Source organism: Phoxinus phoxinus, assembly GCF_949152265.1.
Source record: "Phoxinus phoxinus genome assembly, chromosome: 1".
NCBI classification, from domain to species: Eukaryota; Metazoa; Chordata; class Actinopteri; order Cypriniformes; family Leuciscidae; genus Phoxinus; species Phoxinus phoxinus.
Genome location: NC_136876.1, coordinates 19,820,849 through 19,829,530, shown reverse-complemented (window position 1 = coordinate 19,829,530; position 8,682 = coordinate 19,820,849).

The window sequence follows — 8,682 nt, the reverse complement described above, 5'->3', positions numbered from 1 at the left end:
TAATCCACTTTTCTTTCACATAAAATGAATTATCTCTTGTCATTGAAGCAATGATTTTATAAACATTGGTTATTGGTTTCCTCATACATTCTCCACCCTGAATTTTTTATAAATACTGTTCTAAAAAGGAGGGCTCTATTAATGTGTTCCAGTTTGGGTGTTTCAATATGAAGCTCCTTAATTGCAGGTACCTGAAAAAATATTTTCTTGGTAATTTAAAGTCTGTTCTCAGTTGTTCGAATGATTTGAAGTTGTTGTTACTAAATAATTGGTGTACATAATGAAGGTTCAAAAGTTTCCAATTTTTGAATCCTGTATCTCTCAGTGGAAGAAAATCTCTAATGTAAGTAATTGAACTCAAAACGGAAAGATCGCCTGTCAACTTAAACATTTGTTGTATTTCCTTCCAAGCTGCACATGTTGTGTTCGACCATTCTCCCAAAAGATCTCTGGTGGATTTAATCCCATTAAAGGGGATCACTGACAAAGGCATATCAGGACTGTAACTTTTTTCCATACTGAGCCATCTTGTACTTGTGTCATCTGATAACCACACTATCATTGCACGTAATTGTGACGCTAACCAGTAATGCTTCAAGTTGGGTACGCCTAAACCCCCTTTAGTTTTTGCTAGTTTGTAAGACTTTATATCTGACTCTGGGTCTCCTACCCTGCCATATAAATCTTGAGATGAGACGGTCCATAAGACCAAAAGTAGATTTAGGTGGAGAGATTGGTAGAGTTTGAAAAAGAAAGAGGATCCTTGGGAGAACATTCATTCTAATAGCTTCCACCCTGCCTATTAAAGTAAGGGGAAGTGTATTCCAGCGGTTCAAGTCTTGCTTAATTTTATCTATTAATTTAATATAGTTACTTTGATATAAACTAAGGTCAGGGGGTATATTTATTCCCAAATATCTAATTCCCTCCCTGGGCCATCTAAATGAGAAAGCAGATTTCATCTGGGGAAACTAAATTGTTCATGGGGAGTGCTTCTGTCTTAGTCACATTTATTTTATAACCTGAGTAAAATCCAAAGGTCTCAGTACATTTCATTAAATTTGGGACAGACTTTGTAGGATCTGAGATATACACAATTACATCGTCTGCGTATAGCGACAACCTGTGTTCCTCTCCGCTCACCTCAATACCACTAATATCTGTGCTATCTCGTATTAACTGTGCTAGGGGTTCTATACTAAGGGCAAAAAGGAGAGGCAAAAGAGGGTCCCCCTGCCTGCAACCCCTCCCCAACAGAAATTTTTGTGAGAAACACCCATTTACCCTTACTGACGCTTTTGGAGATGAGCATAACAGTTGGACCCATTTAACAAAGCCAGGACCTAGACCGTATTTCCTCAGAACTCTAAAAAGGAAAGGCCAGCCCAGGAGACGCGGTCGAATGCCTTTTCGGCGTCCAGAGCCAGTGCCATACATGGCACTGGTTAATAAGACATAACATTCAGTAACCGACGAATATTATCAGACAGCTGGCGACCTGTAATAAAGCCTGTCTGGTCTGGGTGCACTAGAGTCATAATAGCCGGTTTAAGTCTTTTTGTCAGTATGGAGGTCAATATTTTACCGTCAGAATTTTGAAGCGCTATGGGTCTATATGAACTGCACTCTGTAGGGTCCTTTCCCTCTTTATGAATAACCGAAATTATTGTCTCTTTCCAATTTGGTGGGAATTCCCCCTTATCAAATGCATAAGCGTAAGCTTTCTCTAAAATAGGACTTATGTCGTCTACAAAGGCTTTATAAAATTTGTTACAATATTCATCCGAGCCCGGACTTTTGCCGTTTTTTAGTTGTGTAGTTTTAATTATTTACGATGGTAATTCCGCTTCCAACCTGTAGGGCGACTGCAGAGGAAAAGTTCCTTGGTGTTGCTTTAAACTCACTTTTCTGAGTTCTGCTGAGTGTTTGATATCTTGAATCTTCTTCATTCTGTCCTGGATAATCTGCTGCACTTCTGTTTGTATCTTCATCACTTGAGTCTATAGACACAGATGAACACACATTTTATCACTCATAGATTTATTGTTAATATATTTTGTTATTTGTTGAAACAAATTTGTTATTGTTATTTGTTGCCGCCTTCTCCTCGCTCTCCTCCTCCAGAGGAACAGTGTTGTGAGTCTTGTGGTCTCCATCAGTGCAGGACAGACACACAAACGTCTGATCATCTCAGCAGAACATCTCTCTCGTGTTTCTGGCATATATAGTCTTCCAGATTTTCTACAGCGTTTATCAATTCGGTTTCTTTTTTTTATTGTGGGACTCTGATGAGGCTCCAGGTGAGTCTCGCAGTAAGAGCTCTGACATATCTGGCAGGACTTCAGGGCTTTCAGTTTTCTTTCATCACAGATGTCACAGAGAACATCAGGTTTTGTCAGACAGGACTTTTCTTTAAAGAGCTGTACGACCATGGCTAAGTGTTGTGTTGATCTTGAGGTCGGGTCTTTTTCTAAATGTTTCATTACAGACTGGACAGCAGAAGGCCTCACTCTTGTCCCAGCACTGGTTCAGGAAGCTCTCAGAAGTTGTGTTTAACTGAAGTTGTGAGTGGTTCTGTTCATACTGTAAATACGCAAACAGTTGTTTTTGTACTTTTGATTTATGTGCTTATTGCATTTTATAAATAATTTCTTAGTTATTGTACATGAACATCTATATTTTAAAAATAAATTACTGAAGATGGACAGAGCAGCTAATATTTGCAAAGATTAACCTGAAACTTATTTTCTATGTAATTTGACATAATTTATCAGTTTTCCACGGCTTAATAAATGACTGTTAACAGCAATATACTGTAATTTAAGTAATTTTGGCTGTAAAGTCTAATCTGTATTTTATTCATTTTTTACAGTTTTTGCATGTAATTTTGTGAAATTGTTATTTGCTGTAATGTAATGGAATCCATCTGGAAACTCTGCTGCCAGACTGTGTACCGGTTTTTAAAGTTTTTATTTGTATGTTTTTTTTTTTTTTTTGCATGTCCTATCCTTCTTAAAGTGGGTATGAACTGTAAGTTGCGATAGTCTTTTCTTCTCTATTGTGACATTAGGCTCGTTTAAGATGAGCAAAATCTGTGCAGAGCCAATCACAGGTGATCACCGCGAGATGCACGCCGGTTAGAAATGGTCCGTCTGCCCGAAGCTAGTTATTTTAGCCGATAAAGTTTTAAATATGGATATTTTTCAAACAAATCACTTCACTTTAGAAGGCCTTTATTAACCCCCTCAGAGCGGTGTGGATTACTTTTATCATGGATGGATGCTTTTTTTTATGGACTTCATAAACATAAACGGCCATTCACTGCCATTATAAAGCTTGGAAGAGCCGGGACATTTTTTTAATATAGCCTAACTCCGATTGTGTTCGTCTGAAAGAAGAATGTCATATACACCTAGGTTGAATTGAGGGTGAGTAAATCATGGGGTAAATTTCATCTTTGGGTGAACTATCCCTTTAAAGTATTAGTTCACTTTTAAAATGAAAATTCTGTCATCATATACTCACCCTTAAGTTGTTTCAAACCTGTATGAATTTCTTTCCTCTGCTGAACACAAAGGAAGATATTTAGAAGAATGTTTATAGAATATTTAGAACCAGACAGTTTCTGGTTCCCATTGACTTCCATAGTATTTTTTTTTTCCTACTATAAATGTCAATGGGAACCAAAAACATTCTGGTTACTGACATTCTTCTAAATATCTTCCTTTGTGTTCAGCAGGGGAAAGAAATTCATACAGGTTTGAAACAACTTAAGGGTGAGTATATGATGACAGAATTTTCACTTTAAAAGTGAACTAATCCTTTAAGTGTGTTAAACACTGTGATTTCCAGAGGGCGCTCTTCTTAACTGCCCACTAGAGGGCAGCAGTAAAACACTTCAAAAAGGAACAAGAACGATCTGCTCAATGAAGAGGAAAAGGTCTCCTGACATTTGAAACGGTGGAGCAAAAACGTATGCGCATTGAGAATTAAGAAACATGGACACAGTAAAGACATACTTGTTTGATATGTTTTTGCCATTTTTCAAGGCTGTATCGCATACCTGCTATGCTACTGAATGTTGTTATAATTCTGTGAAATCCAGTTGTCGTTTCAGGTAGTTTTGCTTAGTTCCCAACCATGTCATGTGTGATTAAAAATGGTTTGGATTCAGTGACTGAAGACATACTGTTAGATTATTTTATCCATCTGAGATGAGTAGCATACTTTTTTTTAGTACGCTTTTAACAGTGACCTTCTTTAATCTTTCTAACACAGCACAGTCAGTCTTTCTGTTTTAGAGTGACACACTCTATTCTTAGACTGTTGTCCCACTTTAGCTTTTAATGAAATCAGGAATAGAATTCCCTCTCCTCCCCTTCTCTTACCTGGGTGTTGCACGCTCGTTAAAGTCACCATGAAATTATTTTTTTTATTATTTTGTTTATTCCAAGCAATAGCACAAAATATATATATATATATATATGAAGGTAGACAATATGGTTAAAAACAAAACAAAAAACAAAACAAATATACAGTATTCAAATTTAACAATCAATTTCAATTTCAATTCTGCCTGAAAGGGAGTGGGAAGAAGACAACTTATTTAATCCCACCCCAGCATCACCATTTGTAATTTATATTTAGGCTTCATATTTACTGTGCTCTCAGATTATTTACAAATAATATATCACGGTGGCGTTACCACAATAACAAATTTAGTTTTTATGACAGCAGTTGTTACCAACAATGTAATAGGAGTACAATCCAAACCATGGTTAACAGACAATATCCAACAATGATAATAGACAAATCAAATCAAAATATACAATTCTTATTTTTTTATGGAATATTGCAGTATTTATTGTAAATTATCTATCTATCTATCTATCTATCTATCTATCTATCTATCTATCTATCTATCTATCTATCTATCTATCTATCTATCTATCTATCTATCTATCTATCTGTCTGTCTGTCTGTCTGTCTGTCTGTCTGTCTGTCTGTCTGTCTGTCTGTCTGTCTGTCTGTCTGTCTGTCTATCTATCTATCTAATCTATCTATCTATCTATCTATCTATCTATCTATCTATCTATCTATCTATCATTATTTGTTTAAAAAAAATTATGTGTCCTTATAATCTTTCAACAAAATAACTTCCCCTCCCTCTTGCAGCTCATCTCTTCTCTTCTCTGATGATGTGTTTACTGGCACAATGGCGGGACAACCTGTCACTCACATGACATCACAGCAACAGCAAACCACAACCATCCAATCAAGACAAAATCAAGTCCCACCCTACATTTTTTACAAAGCCATTTCACTTGATATACATCACAATAGAGAAGAAAAGACTATTGCAACTTCTGGTTGATGCCGACTTTATAAACTGGCAACCACAAGCTCCGTTGAACAAAATGAGGCCTGAACATAAGGCTGTACTTGTGACCAATACATCTCAAGAATTTCAATCTCTTGACTTACTATGAATTCACAAATAAAGTTTACGGATGATTAAGGCTAATGTTTTAAGTGACGGAACAGGGAATATGTGGTGGTGGTGGTGGTGTGGGAGAAAACATTATTTTCCAAACATTAGAATTGAATGGATAGAATATGGTGGCAGCGAGAGGAGAGGGTGACCAGATTGTTGTTGTTTTTTTGATTATGTAATGGCAGTAATGGAATGAATTCATACACATATAGATTCACTTTCAATTTCCTGTTCACTTTGATCCAATCAAACATCTACAAACTCATTGGATGCTGCTTCATTATGCAATAACACCAACACAGTGCTATTTTAATCAAGAAGGTTTTAAAGTTAAAAAAAAGAAAAAAGCTTTTTTAAGCTAGTCATCTCAGATGGATAAAAGATTCCTTAAATCTGACAGTCTGTCTTCGGTCACTTAATCCAAATCCAAACTGGTTGTGAACTAAGCAAAAAACAGCTAAATCGAAGTCACCATCTATTTCTTACTTAAAGTTTGAAATAACCTAAAGCCCCCAGAAATACAAAAATCCTCACATAAAACACGATCGTTCGGGATTATTTGATATAAATCTGTGTTAATCTTCTGGCTTTGGCCTGGGTTCTTTTAGGCACGATTTTCTCATCCTCCTCACGCGTGGTGTAAGCGTGTGCGCGTGTGTGGAGGTGGATTACACATAAAAGGGCGACTCCGTAGACTTGCTGAGTTGCTGTGAAATTATAAGGTCATGCTTATCCAGTACACTAATCTCCCCCTGTGCTCGGTGATTTCCCGCTTCACTCGGGACAGTATGGGATCAGAGGGATTCCAAGGTTCCGACACACCTATCCAGGATGCTCATAAACGAGGAAAAGGAAGAGGCGTGCAAATTTGTTGCCACAATATGTTTTTATTATAAAAATTGTAGTAGCGCATTGATGTTAGAAAGTCAAAATCAAAACATTTATACACTTTAATTTCAAATTTAAAGTTGACTTGCAAGTAAATTCTTCTTTTTATTCTTTTTCTCTTCAGTTCAAACCACTTAAAGACCCCTTTCAAAATTTGTTTTGTGGGTATCTAAAGTCTTAAGTGTGCCATCTATTTATTTATTTTTGGTTTTTATAAACTTTTAAGAAATTATATACAATGAAGTTTGAAAATATTGATATTGATGTGCATTGCGAGAGTGTTTGCCATGGGAGTTGTGCGCAACGAACTTCGGTATAGAGCGGTGCAGGTATATGACATTAGCCTGATCCTACCAGACTCTCGTACATTTCATTTGTACAGAGAGTCTGGCCTCTCTCCATTGACAAGTGTTAACTTCCTTGAAGTTTCTCTGAGTACTCAGAAGTACTCTGTTGAAGTTTAAAACTGTTGGATCTGCCACAACCAATCGCTAACGTTTGAAACTACAACTCAGACTAGCGCACGACCTCAACGTCATCGTTCTCAGCCACTCCATCTGTTCGCTGAATGGACCGGTAAAAAATTGACCGGGGAAAACCCAAGACTACACTGCAAACCCAGACGACATGAATGAAAATTGAGCGGAAGTACGTAGGAGGGCGGAGCCAGGCTAATAGGACATCACTTTGTAGGCCAAAACACGGAAACGAATTAGCATTTTAGCACTTATGGTTCCATTGTCAATCGTGGGTTTTATGAATGGGTTTTTTGGTTAAATGGTTGAAATAAGGTCTGGTGAACACAAGCTTTTTATTAACGTTTTATTCTACGACATGAAAAACATTACCCCACTCACGATTTTTTAAGCTGATAAGTGTCTTGAAAAAGGCGGTTGCTATCTAAATGGGACTACAGAGGCTGTCGAGGACATTAAACGTCATCACGCCGAACAGGTAAACTCATTTCACTTTTACAGCATCGTTATACTCATAATTGTGCTCTTACAAACTATTCTAACTCAAACTTTCAGGGAAAATGTTTTTAGATTAAAACTGAAAGAGTTCTGGGAAGCTTAGTGATGGTGACGTTGAAGTCGTGAACGTGGTGTAACGAAAGCCTACCTTTAGCTTTTTACTTGCGACTACATTTAGGCTTCAAAATTCATAAAAGTTGTGTTCATCTGTGATAATTATCTTGATGGACAAAACGTGTAAGTATCATAAACTTTGGTTAATCAGATTGTTTTTTGCAATAATCTATAAGGGAAAATCCTATTGGGTTTTTGTAGAGGGAACCAGTGTGATGCTAACTGCCGATTGGCCTAGTGACATCATACCTGCACCACTCTGTAAAACAGGTTGCATCGTTTCAGGTCTTTTGTGCTTCATTAAATATAGAGCCATTTTACTAAATATACTTGAAAGGAGCGAGCAAAGATGAGCATAAACACACAAAAAAAAGTCTTCTTCTTGCTAACATTTAGATATTTAAATATAATAAATAAAAAAACAATAACAAATAACTAGCTAACTGCCGTTAACACTTTGGCTGCATCTGAAATCGTGTAGCCTTCCCTTATAGTACAAAATAGTAGGCTGTATGTATGACAAAAGAAGTATGTCCGAATTCACTTTACTCATAAAAAAGTAGGCAAAAAGTATACCCAGATGGACTAACTTCCGCCGAGATTCTGAAGTGCGCATACGATGGCCACTTTACTATCCCATGAGGCCACGGGAGAGGATTTGTGAATGGCAGTGAAGTGATGCAACTGACGCTGGTAGGTCATGTGACAGTGACAACATGGCAAATGTAGTAGCCTACAGAACGTAGGGCCTATTTTCTTTTAGCAGTCGTGATGTATTTACTTTTTTAAAGGGGTGGTTGATTATGATTTCACTCTTTTAACTTTAGTTAGTGTGTAATGTTGCTGTTTGAGCATTATCTGCAAAGTTATGAAGCTTAAAGTTCAAAGCAAAGGAAGATATTTGCTTTTAAATAAATCGTTTTTTAAGGACTACAACAAACTGCTGGTAGGGACTACATGACATTTCTCCAGGGTTAGTGACATCACCAACCCTAAAATTTACATAAACCCCGCCCCCGGGAACTTGATTTATTGATTATCATGACTGAATATGCTAATCAATGACTAGAAGATAACAACACATAAGCTACATAAATTCATCAACTAACCACTCAGAAATGTCGTGTTGCTTCTACATGTTGTCACTTCTTCTTGAGTCTCTCCATCATTGTCTGACTCCGGTTTGAGCATAACCATTGACATTTTCAGTGC